Source organism: Lagenorhynchus albirostris, chromosome 19 (genome assembly GCF_949774975.1).
Source record: "Lagenorhynchus albirostris chromosome 19, mLagAlb1.1, whole genome shotgun sequence".
Lineage (NCBI taxonomy): Eukaryota > Metazoa > Chordata > Mammalia > Artiodactyla > Delphinidae > Lagenorhynchus > Lagenorhynchus albirostris.
This window is the reverse complement of record NC_083113.1, coordinates 46,191,198-46,209,050: the sequence shown is the minus strand read 5'-3', so window position 1 is coordinate 46,209,050 and position 17,853 is coordinate 46,191,198. Positions and strand designations below refer to the sequence as shown.

The window sequence follows — 17,853 nt, the reverse complement described above, 5'->3', positions numbered from 1 at the left end:
TCAATGACTGTACACTTAAGATTTATGTACTTCATTGTATGCAAAAGTTACCTCAAAAGAAAAAAAAACTGCAAACAAATATTGAATTCTAGTTAATGATACACATATGAGAGAATTTAGAAGTTACTGATGTCTGCAACTTACTTTGCATTGCATCCAAAAATACATCAGAGTGAATGATAGATAAATGGACAGATATGATACAACAATTATAACAAAATGTTAATGGTAGAATCTTAGTAAGGAGAATATGGGTATTCACTGTGAAATTCTTCCAACTTTGCTGTTTAGAATTTTTCATACTAAAACATGATGGGGAAATAAAACGCCAAGGTGACCACACTTCTGGAATGGCAGCGTGAGAAGCTCATCTCCCCACTGAAACATTTAACTAGCGAAAATTATTTTTTAAAAAACCAACCATTTAAAATCTCTGGATATTGTCCTAGGAGTATACAGAAAGTGGAGAAACATTTATTCAAGAAAGTTTAGTAAATCTTGATAAGAACAGTAAGAGTCTATGGTATTTGAGCCACTGTCTGATTCTATCTCCTCCCAGCTCACTGTGACATAAGTTCTACTTCAAGCAGGGAGGTCAAAGAAGACAGGACTCCCTTTCCCTTCAGCTCCTAGTCTAGGAGTATGGTTTCACCCAAGGAAGGGCAAGTGGCCAGCATGTCATCCCTTTTTCTGGCAGGGGCCTGGACTGGGACTCCCTTCCAAATCCCAGGTCCCACTCATAGGGTGGAAGTTTTACCTAGGCACAGAAAGCTGAGAATATTGGGTCCCAATTGCCCCCACCCCAGCTCACTCATAGATTCCATGCCAGGAGGGCAAGCCCAAAAGACTAGGGGCTGCCATCCACATCCAACGCCCCACTCGTGGAGCAACCCAGGTTTATCACTTCAGAAGAAGTGGACAACAGTCCCTGCCCATGCCCTACTCTAATGCAGTAGTACAGGCATTCTGTTGGAAGGTGGGGGAGAGGAAGGCCATAAGAACAGAGAGCTCAGACACTTCTCTGGTGGCGCAGTGGTTAAGAATCCGCCTGCCAATGCAGGGGACACGGGTTCAATCCCTGGTCCGGGAAGATCCCACATGCCGCGGAGCAACTAAGCCCATGTGCCACAACTGCTGAGCCTGCACTCTAGAGGCTGCGAGCCACGACTACTGAGTCCGCGTGCCTAGAACCCGTGCTCCACAACAAGAGAAGCCACTGCAATGAGAAGCCTGAGCACCACAACAAAGAGTAGCCCCCACTCGCCACAACTAGAGAAAAGCCCACACGCAGCAACGAAGACCCAACGCAGCCAAAAATAAATTTAAAAAAAAAAAAAAAAGAACAGAGAGCTCAGTAGCTCTCCCAAAGAGGACATACTTTATTGGGAAGACAATGTGGGGAAGTTCATGCATAAGGGTATTGTCAAAAACAATGGAGATTTTCGTGGTAAACAGTTAAGACGAGGCTCTTAGCTCCATTAAACTAGCAGCAACAAACAAAATAGTAGCCCAGCTAGAAGTTTAAGAGAGTAAACCAGGGAAAGAGACAGATAAGAAGGGCCTTTCTGAGCTCAGAGCAAGCCTCAAAGACTGCCCCCACAAAGGGGTCTGACTTTAGCTGGATCACACTGTGGAACAATTTATGCCCCAGACTTTGCCAAAAACAACAGAGCAGTCAGCTAGCAATTACTGGAGGCTAAAGGCTGTGAGTGTTACAGTAAAGTCAGATCACCTAGCAGCTTAACAGGGAGACCAGGGAAAGAGAGCTAAAACTACAATAATCCCTGGTGGTCAGAAGACTGTGCACATAGTCAAAGCTTCACTCTTTGAGGAGCAACATCAGAGACTATGCACTGTGGAGAAAATATTGATAGATTTCTGTGAACTAGTCCAGGCAAGTCACTGAAGAAATAAATAAGAAAACAAGCCCCAGGTGAGAGAGGGATCAAAATCCAGAGTTGCTACAACATATTATTGTAGCAATGTTCCATTTTCAACAAAAAAATTATGAGACATGCAAAGAAACAGGAAAATGTGACCCATGACAAGAAGAAAAAAAAAGTAGGCAACAGAAACTGCTTTGGTGGGGGCCTAGATGTTGAACTTAACAAAAACTTCAAAGCCCCTATTGTAAATATGTTCAAAGAACTAAAGGACACCATATTTAAGGAATTAAAGGAAGGTATGTTGACAACATCTCATCCAACAGAGAATATCAATAAGAGAGTTATAAAATGTTTAAAAAATAAATAAATAAATAAAAATGAAGACACAAAATACCAAAACTTATAGGATGGAGCTAAAACAGTGCTCAGAGGGAAATTTTTAGCTATAAATGCCAATGTTAAAAAAAAAAAAAAAGAAAGAAAGATCTCAAATCAATAAACTAAATTTCCACCTTAAGTAACAGGGGGGAAAAAAAGCAAACAAAACCCAGAGCAAGCAGAAAGAAGAAAACAATAAAAATTAGAGTGGAAATTATCAAAATAGAGAACAGGAGGGGAAAAAAAAGAAAAGAAAAAATAAAACCTAATTTCATTCTTTGAAAAGATCAACAAAACTGACAAACTTTTAGCTAGACTGACCAAGAAGAGAGAAGACTGAAATCACTAAAATCAGAAATGAAAGAGGGGACATTACTACTGACCTCACAGGAAAAAAAAGAATTATAAGAGAATACCATGAAGAAACATATGCCAACAAATTATATAACAAACGAAATGGACAAAGTCCTAGGAAGACACAAACTACCAGAATCAACTAAAGAAGAAACAGAAAGTCTGGAAAGGCCTATAACTAGTAAAGAGATTGGATTAGTAATTTAAACTTCCCCCAAAGAAAATCCCAAGCCCAGATGACTTTACTGGTGAATTTCATGAAACATTTAAAGAATTAATATGAATCCTCTCAAACTCTTCCAAAATATAGGAGAGGAGGAAACACTTCTCAATTCGTTCTATGAAGCCAGTTTACTCTGATACAAAAACCAGAAAGACATGTTACCAAAAAAACCTACATACCAATATCTCTTATGAATATGGATGCAAAAGCCTCAACAAATACTAGTCAACTGAATGCAGTAGTATATAAAAAGAATTATACACCATAACTAAGTGGGAATTATCCTAGGAATGCAAGGTTGATTTTACATTGGAAAATCAATTAATTTAATGCACCACATTCATAGAATAAAGGACAAAAACCATTTGATCATCTCAATAGGTGCAAGAAAAAAAAAAAGCATTTGACAAAAATCCAAAAACGTTTCATGATTAAAAATACTCAGTAACCTAAGAATAGAAGGGAACTTCCTTAAACTGAAACAAAGGACATCTATAAAAAACTCACAGCTAATATCATAATGGTGAAGAAATGAATATTTCCCCCCACAAGACCAGGAACAAGACAAGCATGTCCATTCTCACCCTTTTATTCAATAATATATTGGAGATTCTATCCAGGGCAATTGAGCAAGAAAGAAATGGCATACAGATCGAAAAGGAAGAAGTAAAATGATCTTTATTTGCAGATAACATTATCTTATATATAGAAAATCCTAAGGAATCCACTAAAAAAAATTAGAACTAATAGAGGAGTTTAGCAAGGTTGCAGGATACAAGATGAATAAACAAACACCAATTCTACTTCTACATACTAGCAAACAATTCAAAAATGAAATCAAAAAACAATTTAATTTACAATAGCATCAAAAATAAAGTACTTAGTAATAAATTTAACAAAAGAAGTGTAAAACCTGTATATTGAAAAGTATAAAAAACTGTTGAAAGAAATAAAAAGATCTAAATAAATGGAAAAATACCCTATGTTCATAGAGAAGACGACTTAATACTGCTAAAAGGGTAATACTCCCCAAGCTGATCTACACATTCAATGTAATCCCTATCAAAATCCCAGGTGGCTTTTTTTTGCAGAAACTGACAAGCTGATACTAAAATACTGTGGGAAAAAACAAAGTTCTGATTTCAAAATTTACTACAGAGCTACAGAAATTAAGACAGTGTGGGGACTTCCTTGGTGGGGCAGTGGTTAAGAATCCGCCTGCCAATGCAGGGGACATGGGTTCGAATCCTGGTCCGGGAAGATCCCATGTGCCACGGAGCAAATAAACCCGTGCACCACAACTACTGAGCCTGTGCTCTAGAGTCCATGAGCCACAACTACTGCAGCCCGTGTGCCTAGAGCCTGTGCTCCACAACAAAGAGAAGCCACCGCAGTGAGAAGCACACACACCGCAACAAAGAGTAGTCCCTGCTCACCGCTACTAGAGAAAGCCCGTGCACAGCGTCGAAGACCCAACGCAGCCGAAAAATAAGTAAATAAATTTATTTTTTAAAAAAAGGCAATGTAGTAGTAGTATGAAGACAGACAAATATATCAATGGAATAGATCAATCAATCCATGCATAAATGGTCAAATGATCTTTCAAAGGGTGCCAAGACGATTCAAAGAGGAAAGAATAGTGTTTTTCTTTTTGTTTTTTATAAATGTACTTATTTTTATTTATTTATTTTTGGCTGCATTGGGTCTTCGATGCTGTGCGTGGGCTTCCTCTAGTTGCGGCGAGCAGGGGCTACTCTGCTTGTGGTGCGTGTGCTTCTCACCGCGGTGGCTTCTCTTGTTGCAGGGCACGGGCTCTAGGCGGGCTTCAGTAGTTGTGGCTTGCAGGCTCTAGAGCACAGGCTCAGTAGTTGTGGCGCATGGGCTTAGTTGCTCTGCGGCATGTGGGATCTTCCTGGACCAGGGCTCAAACCCACGTCCCCTGCACTGGCAGGTGGATTCTTAACCACTGTGCCACCAGGAAAGAATAGTTTTTTCAACAAATGGTGCTAGGACAATTTGATATCCATATGTAAGAGAATGAAGTTGGACCTCTACCTCACACCATATACAAAAATTAACTATTATCTATTATCATAGGCCTCTTATGTAAGAGCTAAGACTATAAAACTCTGAGAAGAAAACATAGAAGTCAGTCTTCATGACTCTTGGTTAGGCAGTGGTTTCTAGGGTATGACATTAAAAGCACATGCAACTAACGAAAAAAGAGATGTTGAACTTAATTAAAATTAAAACCTTTTGTGTTTCAAAGGACACCATCAAGAAAGTGAAAAGACAACCTGCAGAATGGGAGAAAATATGTGCAAATCATATATCTGATAAGGAACTTGTATCTGGAATATATGAAGAACTGTTACACTTCAACAATAAAAAGATAAATAACCTAATTTAAATGTATATATGTGTAACTGAATCACTTTGCTGTACACATGAAACTAACACAACACTGTAAATCAACTATACTTCAATTTAAATAAATAAAAATTATACAGTGCTGTATGTCAATTATATCTTAATAAAACTGTAAAAAAAAAAACAGTACATAAGAAAACACAATGAGATACCCACTAAGATTGCTGAAATAAAAAGATAATAAATGTTCGGCCGTTCCTCAAAAGGTTAAACATAGAGTCACCATATGAAATAGCAATCTCACTCCTAGTTACGTGCCCAAGAGAAATACAACCTTTTACCCACACTTGCATACAAAATCTTGTATGTGAATGTTCATAGCAACATTATTCATAATAGCCAAAAAGTGGAAACAACCCAAATGTTCATCAACTAATGAATGGATAAACACAAGTAGCATATTTATACAGTGTAATACTATTCTGCGTAAAAAGGAATGAAGTACTGATACATGCTACAACATGGATAAACTTTATGGATGTTTTATCCATAAAAATGGATAAACATTATGCTAAGTGAAAAAAGTCAGTCACAGAAGACTATATATTGTATTATTCCATTTACATGAAATGGCCAGAATAGGCATATTCATACAGACAGAAAATATATTAGTAGTTGCCTAGGGCTGGGGGTGAGAGCGGGGTGTGAAGGTAAAAAATGAATATTAATGGCTATGGGATTTCTTTTGGGGGTGATGAAAATGTTCTAAACTTGATGGTGGTGATGGTTGCACAATTCCGTGAACATATTAAAAAACGTTGAATTGTACACTTTAAATGGGTGAATCGTATATGAATTATGTCTTTTTTTTTCGCCGTGCAGCTTGCGGGATTCTAGTTCCCTAACCAGGGATTGAACCTGGGCCCTTGGCAGTGAAAGTGCGGAGTCCCAACCACTGGACCGCCAGGGAATTCTCTGAATTATGTCTTAATAAAGCTGTTAAAACAAACAAAACAGAAACCTCCAGGGGTTTCCAACCCACGTGGCCCTTCTCTCCTCATTCACTCACCTGCATCCATGTTCTCCACTTTCTACCAAATTTCCTGGACTTTTTATGTGTGGTTCCTGCTTAGAACATTCTACCCCAAATTATCTCAAGCTGACCTTATTATTATTTACTTTCGATTCAAATGAATCCTCCTCAGAGACATTTTCCCTGACCATCCCAAGTAAAGCAGTCTCTCCCCCTTAAAATGGTCTCTTTTATATTCTGTCAAGGAACTAAAAAATAAAGTAATTCAGATATTCAGCTGATGCGTGTCAGGTAGCACCTCAAAATTAGCTAACTCCCTGAGCTGCAGCAGAATTGGAGTTTTTATAAGGCAAGAGCAGAAAGGGGTATATGGTTATGGTATTGTCCCAAGCTGCAATTTTCTTTATCTGTAACTGCTGCAAAACACTGCAGTTTAAAAGGGTGGGATATATTGGGATATTCCTGCCTCTTTCTTGTAATTGCTGGTGTAGTCTTATTTTGGTAGCAGTTGAAAGGGTTCTTTTGAGAGCTATCTTTAAGCCTTCTCAATCATCTAATGCTAATTAAGTTCATGGGAAGGACTGACAGAAAGGGGGAAAAAAGGAAAGGAAAGGAGAAAGAAAAAAAAGGAGGTAAAGCCTGAAACAAGGAAAAGCAGGGTCTGTTTCAATTCTTTAGAACATGTCTCAGTATCTGAAATTGTCTTAGTTATTTGTTTGCATGTTTATTTTCTGTCTCCTCTACCACTAGGATGTTTCTGTCTTGTTTGTCCACATAGTAGATGCTTAATATGTGGTGGCTGATTGACCAAATTCCACACCAACATGATAATCTAAGGTGAAAGGATGAGCAAATATTTTGGAACTTTCTAACCACTCCTCTCATTTCTCGGGACTATAACGAACTGTCACCTCAGTGCTTAGAGAATTAAAAATTCTTGGGTCATACCTCCACAGACTGGTTCATCCGTGCTTTAACTATACATCTGCCTGCCTACAGAAACAAATATTTTAAAAGGTAAGGAAAAATCTGTGTGACAGTCTGAGCAGTGCTTCCATTGCCTCGAACTCGACACTAGGATTGTTGATTATATAGGAGGAACTGGAACAAACGTACTGCAATTTTATGCAGGGGTTTCACGTCTTTAATTCAAGCTTGCTTCTTCCTACAAGTAGGAGTGAAGTCATTGTGCTTAGTTACTTCTGCAATTGCTAGAGGCTAGGAACAAAGACTCAAAGAATTTAAGTGCTTGAAGGAACCTCAGGCATTACTTAGCTTCTTTCTTTCTTATCAGATGTTTCTTATCGTCTGTATCCAAAATATCAAGGTTTTACCTTCTAAGAACACTTCCCTGCTCAAAGCTTTTTCTCAGACAAGCACCACTGGCATTACCTAGAAGTCTGTTTGGAAATGCAGAATTTCAGACCCCATTCCAGAGCTATGTAGTCCGAATTTGTAATTTCACATGACCCCCAGGTGACTGGTGTGCAGTCTGAGAAGTGCCGCAGCACTTCTGGACATGCTGAACCAGTGCCTACTATCTCCAACAGCATGCATTTATCATTAGCACTTACCTGCAAGCTGGACCAATGGAACAAGGAAAATTCATAAGTGAAAAGTTTTCCCAAATGTCCCCTGTAGAATTCAAAGACCTGTGTATTAGGGAAAGAAAAGAAGAGGCTCAAAGGACAAAACTCAAAAGTAATTACAAAGCTTACTGGTAAAATAGTGATAATTGTTTTGAACTGGGTGATGAATACATTGAGATTCATTAAACTACTCTCTCTACTTTTGTGTATATTTGAAAGTTTCATAATAAAAATTTTAATTGTGTTTTATTCACACTTGCTTATCTTTTTTTTTTTTTTTTTGGGCCATGCCGTGTGGCATGAGGGATCTTAGTTCCCCAACCAGGGATTGAACGCTTGCCCTCTGCATTGGGAGTGCAGAGTCTTAACCAATGAACCACCAGGGAAGTCCCCTGAAAATTTCATAATAAAATATTTTTTTAAAAAGTAGTCTCAAGTTTGGGACTTCCCTGGTGGCACAGTGGGTAAGACTCTGCACTCCCAATGCAGGGGGCTCAGGTTTGATTCCTGGTCAGGGAACTAGGTCCCACATGCATGCCGCAACTAAAAGTTCGCATGCCACAACTAAGGAGCCCACGTGCTGTAACTAAGACCCAGCACAACCAAATAAATAAAAATTAATTAATTAAAAAAAAAGTAGTCTCAAATTAGTGATAACTACCAGTCCCACCAAGAGGCACTTGTGGTGAGAAAGTGTAGTCAAGAATGTTGTATATCTTGGGACCTCCCTGGCAGTCCAGTGGTTAAGACTTCACCTTCCAATGCAGGGGGTGTGGGTTTGATCCCTGGTCAGGGAGCTAAGATCCCACATGCCTCAGGGCCAAGAAACTAAAACCTAAAACAGAAGCATTATTATTTTTTTAAGAATGTATTTATTTATTTATTATTTATTTATTTGTTTGGCTGTGTTGGGTCTTCGTTGCTGCACGAGGGCTTTCTCTAATTGCAGCGAGCAGGCGTTATTCTTCATTGCAGTACGCGGGCTTCTCACTGTGATGGCTTCTCTTGCTGCAGACCACGGGCTCTAGGCACGCAGGCTCCAGTAGTTGTGGCTCATGGGCTCAGTAGTTGTGGCTCGTGGGCTCTAGAGCACAGGCTCAGTAGTTGTGGTGCATAAGCTTAGCTGCTCCGCGGCATGTGGGATCTTCCCCAGACCAGGGCTCAAACCCATGTCCCCTGCATTGGCAGGCGGATTCTTAACCACTGAGCCACCAGGAAAGCCCCTAGAAGCATTACTGTAACAAATTCAATAAAGACTTTAAAAATGGTCCACATCAAAAAATCTTTAAAAAAAAAGGTTGGTTGTGCATCTGCCGCAAAGTGAAGGCTGAAGGGGAATGCGGAAGAACTAAGGTTTATGGACCAGACCCCTTAGGTACATTCCTTCATTTAATCCCCCATCACAGCTGTGTTACGTAACACCACCTTAACCAAGTGATTGAATTTAGCATCACCCATCCTGGGACAAAATGGTACTGTATGCCCCCAGGTGGAGAGTATGGGGAAGTACACATCCTCGTTGATGCGGTCCTCTCACCAAAAATGTCTCACCTGAATCTAAACAGGAGGCAGCAAACGCTGAACAGAGGACATTCTACCAGACAATGGGCCTGGACTCTTCCAAAGTGTCAACATCATGACAGACAAAAGATTTAAAAAGTAAGGTGAAGTGCTTTAAATTAAAGGAGACTAAAGAGGTATGACATCTAAATGCAATGGGTGAACTTTGATTGGATCCTAGATTCAAAAAAGTCATTGTGGGGACTTCCCCAGTGGTCCAGTGGTTAAGACTCCGTGCTTCCAATGCAGGGGGCACAGGTTCGATCCCTGGTCAAGGAACTAAGATCCGGCATGCATGCGGTGTGGCCAAAAAAAAAAAAAAAAAAAAGAATCATCTAATACACTGTCCATTTTCCAAGTTTCTAATTGTCCCCACAATGACTTTTTATTTTAATAAATTTATTTATTTATTTATTTTGGCTGCAATGGGTCTGTTGTGGCAGCGTGAGGGCTCTTCGTTGCGGTGCGTGGGCTTCTCTGGTTGTAGCGCGCGGGCTTAGTTGTGGTATGTGGGATCTTAGTTCCCTGACCAGGGATTGAACCTGGGCCTTTGCATTGGGAGCACGCAGTCTTAACCACTGGACCACCACGGAAGTCCCCAAGATGATTCTTTAAAAAATACATATTAAATGTACTGGGTGTGACTAAAACAACAACAACAACCTTATGAGGTAAGTGGTAACCCTCTTGTAGAGACTGGGAAACTTAAGTTCAGAGAGATAAAGGGACTTGCTCAAGAATCCACAGCTGGTAAATGGCAGCGCCAAAACAGGCTCAGATCTCCCTGACTCCAAAGTACAAGCTCCTGGCTGGTGGATGCTTCTTCTTCTGCAGCATCCCCAGGCAGCAAGAGATAGGGCTGTGTCTCCAAGGAGATGGTAAGGGTGCATTGCTATGCCGAGAGCAGTCGTTCATTTATTCAAAATTTAATTTCTGTGTGACAATAATAAGCAAAAACAGGCAGTCCCTAGACTCAGGTTGCTTACAGCCTAGTGGAGGAGACAGATGTTGATCAAATGTTGGAAACACTCAAAGGAATATATATATATATATATATATATATATATATATAATAAAACAAAAGGAGATCAGAGCAATGAAGAAAAGGAAGCTGACCAAAGCAGAGGGTCAGCAGAAGACTTCTATGAGTTGTGCTTTAAAGACTGAATAGAAGTTAATGATACAGACAGAAGGAAAAGTGTGTGAGCAAAAGGCCTATGGCAGGAGGGAGCATGACCTTGCAGTAGGAGAGGCCCAAGAGCCGGCAGGTGTGTGGTGCAAGGTAAGAATGGAGGAAAGTAGGCAGGGTCTGACCATGTAGGACCTTAAAGGCCATGCTAGGAATTCTGTTCAATTTTAAAAGCAATGGAAAGTTACTAAAGGGTTTAAGCAAGTGACAACATGAGATTTCAAGTTTAAAAAAAAAAAGAAACACTTTGGCTGCAACGTACCAGTTAAGAGATTGTGGTAACCTGTGGTTACTTGTATTAGAATGAGCAGTGGAGATGGAAGGGGATATTTGGGCAGACTGGATATGGGGAAATGCAGGAAAAAGAGGTACTGAAGATGTCTTAGGTTTGTAGCTTGTGCAGTTGGATGGAGATGCCATTCTCTGAGAGAAGGAGCACTTGGAAGAAGGCCAGATATGGGAAGATGTAACGTGAGTCATATCTTGGAAATGAAGAATTGGTGATGCTTTTGAGACTTCCAAGTGGAGATGCAAGAAGGCAGCTGGACGTGCAACTCTGAAGTTCAGAAGAGAAGTCTAGACTAGAGATGTACATTTGGGGTTAATCAACTTATGGCTACTGAAGCATGGATAAGGTGGCCTCAGAAAGGGAGGATTTAATCAATGGGAACCTCTGATTCTTAAAGGGAAGGCTTTGATGCAGAAATATTGGAAGGGAGCAGTAGGGGGGCTGAGTCACAAGCCTGAGCGAGAAGTGTGTTGGGAGAGAACCTCAGTGTCACTCTCACTGCTTCTAGAAGCAATGTGTTCCTGCCAGCAGTGGGGTCACCTTCACTATTTTTGGAGGATGGCTCATGCGTTTCTCTACCTGGTGGGCTCTACTATTCACCCTCTAGGCAAGCCTCTGCTGGCAGCCCCCATGTCTTCTGCCACTGCTTCCTGGGGGAAGGTGCTCTGCCGCCGGGTTTTTCTCCCAGTGTCCTTCCAGCTATACCATAATTTATTTATTTTTTGTTTTTTTTTTGCGGTACGCGGGCCTCTCACTGTTGTGGCCTCTCCCGTTGTGGAGCACAGGCTCCGGACGCGCAGGCTCAGCGGCCATGACTCATGGGCCCAGCAGCTCCGCGGCATGTGGGATCTTCCCGGACCAGGGCACGAACCCGTGTCCCCTGCATCGGCAGGCGGACTCTCAACCACTACGCCACCAGGGAAGCCCCCATAATTTATTTATTAAGCAATTAATTAGTTGACTAACCAATGCCTTAGTGATAGGCAACATTTGGGGGCAAAAATTATGGTATAACCATACGTTGGAATACTATGTAGCAGGAGAGAGAGAGAGAGAGAGAGAGAGAGAGGTGGAGAGAGAGAGAGAGAGAGGTGGAGAGAGACAGAGAGACAGAGAGAGGTATTTCTCTGTGTTCATATATGGAAAGCTCCCCAATTCCCCAATATACATACACTGTGAAAGAAAAAAGAAAAGTACAAAATTGTGATTTTATGCTATCTTTTGTACTAATGGGGAATATAAATCTGTATTACAATTTACTTGTATACGCCTAGAGAAAGTGTGGAAGGATACACGGGACACTAAAAACAGTGACCCCATAGGGGATAAGGCAGGGTGGATTGCAGAGATGATAAGTAAGGACGAAACTTATTATGACTCTTTACTTAAAATTTTCTGAACCTTGTGACTGTATCACCTATTCAAAAAATTAAATTTTAAAATATGGAAAAATGTAATTTTCCAATATGTTTCATATTTTATATTTTCTAATGAAACTGATTTTAGTGCTCCCACCCCCAAAGATAACATTTTGCAGACATATAATACAATATCGCAACCAGGATATTAACACTGATACAGTCAAGATACAGACAATTTCCATCACCATTGTGTGCTATGTTTTAAATCTTGAAGATGGATGGTCTATTAAATAAAATAACATGTTTTACAAATCAATGCGTTTAGTACACATTAAAAAAAAGTCTGGAAGGAAATTCAGCACAACAAAGTGGTAACAGTGTTCATCTCTGGTCACGAGGAATACCGGGGGGTTAAGTTTTTTTTTTTCCTTTTTAGTTTCATGGTAGTTTTCTGTTTTCTGAGGTGAAATTCACACAACATACAATTAACCATTTTAAACTGTATATTTCAGTGAAATTTAGTGTATTCATGATGTTGTACAACCACCTCTTTTTAGTTTCAAAACTTTTTCATCGCTCTAGAAGAAGACCCCATAGCCATTAAGTAATCACTCGCTAGCCTCCTATCGCCAGCCCCTGACAATCTGCTTTCTATCTCTATGGATTTGCCTACTCTCGATATTCCATACAGAAGGAATCACACAATATGTGACCTTTTGTGTCTGGCTTTTTTCACTTAGTATAATATTTTCAAGGTTCATCCAAGTTGTAGCAGTATCAATACTTCATCCATTTTTATGGCTAAATAATATCCCATTTTGTGTATACATCATAATTTGTTTCTCTGGTCATCCATTAATGGACATTTGGGTTGTTTCCACCTTATGGCTATATGGCTTATGGCTTAGTGCTGCCAAGAATATTCATGAACAGGTTTTTGTTTGGACTCCTATTTTCAATTATTTTGGATATAAATGTAGAATTGCTAACAATTCTGTTTCTCTTTTTGAGGAATCAACAAACTGTTTTCCACAGCAGCTGTACCGTTTTACAGTCCCACAAGCTGCATGTGAGAGTCCCTAACTACCCATAGCCTTGCCAACACTTGTTATTTTACCATTTGTCTGTTTATCATAGCCATCTTAGTGGGTGTGCAGTGATATCTCATTGTGGATTTGACTTGCATTTCCTTAATGATCAACAACGTCAAACATCTTTTCATGAGCTTATTGGCCACTGAGTAGCTTTTTTGGAGAAATGCCTCCAAAGCATGTGCTATTTTTAATTGTATCATTGATGATGTATTATAAAACAGAGGGATTAAATTTTACATTACTGCTCCTAAATAAAATTTTCTCTTATTACTGATGAAAATTAAAATTTCGAAATGGTATCTCATTGCATTAGTTAAGGCAATGGAAGCTGCTATAACAAATCCCCAAATGTTTGGTGGCTCAAACACAACTGAAGTTTCTTTCTTGCACAGATAAAGCCCAACATGTTCAGTAAATGGCTCTTCTCTAAGCAGTAATGCAGGTACTTGGGCTCCTTCCATTATGTGCTCTGCCAACTTCAACTCAAGGCTTCTAAGGCGGCACTGGTCCAGTATTTGTAAAAGGATTTTCAGTGAGGCTGGACACCATGCACCAATAGCACCAATTTACCTTTTTTCTTTCTTTCTTTCTTTTTTTAGGTATAGAAATGGAGAGTTCAGGGTTAGATTAATCTCAGGTAGAGACTTTCCACAGTAGATGCTACACAAAGATAAGGAAGCTAAGTTCAAGTGGCTGGCAAGAATGTGGGTATGTATTGCACCATGGGGTATATGTTGGAAAGAAAGAGAAGAGTAACAATACAGGGGAGTTGACGGACTTAGGAGAAAAGTGTGGAGAGATCAGAGGGTTGAATAATGTCTAGGTGTAAATTGTGATTCAGTTGGAGGGGAAGAAGATTGTAGTGAGTTAATTATACATCAGGATTTAAGATTCCTAAAATAGTCTAGTTCAAGATCATGATAAAGAACAAGGAGTAGGGACTTCCCTGGTGGCGCAGTGGTTAAGAATCCGCCTGCCAGTGCAGGGGACATGAGTTCGAGCCCTGGTCCGGGAAGATCCCACATGCCGCGGAGCAACTAAGCCCGTGTGCCACAACTACTGAGACTGCGCTCTAGAGCCCTTGAGCCACAACTACTGAAGCCCATGCACCTAGAGCCTGTGCTCTGCAACAAAAGAAGCCGCTGCAATGAGAAGCCCATGCACCACAACAAAGGGTAGCCCCCGCTCTCCACAACTAGAGAAAGCCTGCACGCAGCAACGAAGACCCAATGCAGCCAAAAATAAATAAATAAATAAATTTATTATTAAAAAAAAAGAACAAGGTGTGTCTGTGGGAGTGGGTGGCCATAATGCAGTAAGATTTACATATAGCTCCTCAAGTTCGAGATAGGCAGGAGGCCGTTATAGGTGTTGGTTGGGTTATCCAAAGAAATACTGAAACTTCCCATATGTCAAGGCCCTAAGTAAATAAAGGAGAGTGTACAGAAAGGGTATAAAGTAATATAGCTTATATTTTATTTACTTTTAAAATTTTTATTGGAGTATAGTTGGTTTAAAATGTTGTGTTATAGCCTATATTTTAAAGGATGGTTATTGCATGACTCTGAGAGACTAGAAATCCTGAAAGGACAGTAAGTTAGATTTCTAGACTAGGTGAAAAAAAAGCAATTTCAAGCTGGCTGTAGGGGTGGCAGTATCTTTGGGGGAACAGCCGAGTTATGGTTAAAGCAAAGACGTGAAGGAACTATGCTCAACAATTTGGGAATGGCAGGGAATTTTAATCTGCCATGGAAGAAGAATTCCAGGGGGAACGAATGGAAAGAGAAAGCATCAGGCTGGAGGGAGCTAAAAGTATGGGAATTTCTATAGCAATATCACAAACTAGATAATGCGAAAATGTGCGTGCTTCAAAACACCTAGATATATTAGATAAAATCTAACATACACTTTTTCAGATTCGGAGCTAACTTTGCAAGAGGGTAAGGGTAACTCCCAAGGAGCACAAATAAAGAGGGAACTGAAAACGAGGAAAAAAGATTATGGTTATGCTGGTGCTACCTCAGTAACCAAGAGGTTTGGATTTTAAGACTAGAGAGGAAACCTTAGGCCCATGTAAGGCAGGGAGTTGTAATTTAAACTCTGCATGAAGTCAGGACCCTTCAAGTGCTAAGCTTGAATGAAAGGATGAATTAAAAAGAAAGAAATCTCGGAGGAGCTTCAAGATGGCGGAAGAGTAAGACGCGGAGATCACCTTCCTCCCCACAGATACATCAGAAATACATCTACATGTGGAACAACTCCTATAGAACACCTACTGAACGCTGGCAGAAGACCTCAGACCTCCCAAATGTTTTGTTAGCATCACTGAGATGACCAGGTCGTTTTTGTCCTTCATTCTGTTATTGAGGTGTATTACACTGTTTTTTCATTTGTTGAACCATTCCCATATTCCAGAAATAAATCCCACTTGGTCGGGGCTTCCCTGGTGGCGCAGTTAAGAATCTGCCTGCCAATGCAAGGGACACAGGTTTGTAGCCCTAGTCCGGGAAGATCCCACATGCCGCGGAGCAACTAAGCCCGTGCGCCACAGCTACTGAGCCTGCGCCCTAGAGCCCGTGAGCCACAACTACTGAGCCTGCCTGCCACAACTACAGAAGCCTACGCACTTAGGGCCCGTGAACCACAACAAAAGAAACCACTGCAATGAGAAGCCCGCACGCAGCAATGAAGACCCAACGCAGACAAAAATAAATAAATTTATAAAACAAAAAATCCCACTTGGTCATGGTACATAATCTTTTTAATGGGCTGTTGTATTTGGATTGCTAGTACTATGCTCGTCTTCTCTGTATTGTTCCAATTTTAGTATATGTGCTGACAAAGCAAGAACTCCCTGCGGCTTTATTTTTTAAACACGGGATAACGTACTTTTTTTTTTTTTTTTTTTTTTTTTTGCGGTACGCAGGCCTTTCACTGTTGTGGCCTCTCCCGTTGCGGAGCACAGGCTCCGGACGCGCAGGCTCAGCGGCCATGGCTCACGGGCCCAGCCGCTCCGAGGCATGTGGGATCTTCCCGGACCGGGGCACGAACCCGTGTGACCTGCCTCAGCAGGCGGACTCTCAACCAATGCGCCACCAGGGAAGCCCGGGATAACGTACTTTGAATTTCATAATGTACTTTGCATTTCAATTTTCAAATGAGTAAATGTCTCAAGGAGCAAGAATTCTTTTCTATGCTTGAAACACTGACAAAAATTAAGACACACTTGCTAGTTTGCAGACTGTTTTCTTCGCAGAATTAGCATCACCTGCTTCCTACATAACACACCTCAATTAGAGTGTCAGAAAGTGACTTTCTTTGGAAGGTGCTCTGCAACAATCTGACCCATAGAGAGCATCCGGATGTGCGGTTTCTATGACATCATTATGAAACCCGTTTGTAAACACACGAACTGTTTAAAGTAAATAAGAGTATGAATAAGATGTACCGGGGATTCACTTCTCCAACAGATTCAATACTTCGACCTTTAGAGTACTTAAAATACAGGCCCTCCTGCACAGTAAAGTGTGGTGTGCGTGAAGCACAGCAGAGGAGTCACCTTTCTGGCTCGGCAGAAATCCAAACATATATGCCATGCACTCGGGACCGTGAAGGATACGATTCTTCTAAGAAAATTTCCAGGGATACTTTTGAAAACTGACAACAGCTCCTGGGAACTTCTGCTTCTGTTTCACAACTTATGGGACTTACTGGCACCCGCCCACAGCTAGGAAAAGGTTAACAGGTGTTTACAATACCTAAAGATGACTTGTCGACTTTCTGGAAGCCTCCCGCCTGATGTGGCCCGAAAAGGGGGCAAAGGAGGAAGGGAATCTCTCAAAAAGGCGCGGGTCCGAGAAATAGGCTGAAGGAGGAAACAAAACCGAACATCCGGAGAAAAGGTAGTCGCTCCCACTAGAGATACGCGACCTCGCCGGCGCCTCACGGTCTGCGGCGTCTCCTAGTCCCGTGACTGCGCATGCGCCCTGAGTAGTGCGCCGCCCTCATTAGCATTTGTGCCTGCGCAGCCGTGGGTTCTTTCCCCCGCTCCACCCCACCGCAACTCCCCCACCGCTCCATCCCCCGACCCCCTCCTCTTCCAACACGGTCACCCAGAGCAGGGTTGCGTCGTTGGTGACTGCTAGGGACTAGAGTGGGACGGTGTGTGGTACCGGGTCAGTGGTAACTCGCCAGTTATCCCGTAGGTTAGACAGAAAGGTGAATTCACAGCTGCGAGCCCTTGTCTCCGACCTTTTAAAGCATCCTTTGTTTTATCCTGGGACGCTCGGAAGCCACCATCCTACTGCCGCCATCCGCGAAGCAGCTGGGAATTGTCTCTTGGGAATTTTAATCTTGTTTGGAAGCAGCCCCGACCAGGGGGTCCCTTTTTTATTCAGAATCACCCAGGACATGATGGACAGAAATGTCATCCCCCCTTAGACTTCCACAGAAGCTGAATTAAAAAGTTGAGTAATAGTTACTTTGAAGAAAGGAAAAAAAAAAAAGAAAAATTCACACGCAAAAACA

The 17,853-nt window shown here is 41.2% G+C and overlaps 1 pseudogene; it reads right to left on the bottom strand.

Moving 5' to 3' along the window:
- LOC132509640 (large ribosomal subunit protein eL31-like) overlaps positions 1–17,273 on the bottom strand; it is a 59,250-nt pseudogene extending 41,977 nt beyond the window's left edge.
- Positions 17,274–17,853: the final 580 nt, after the last annotated feature.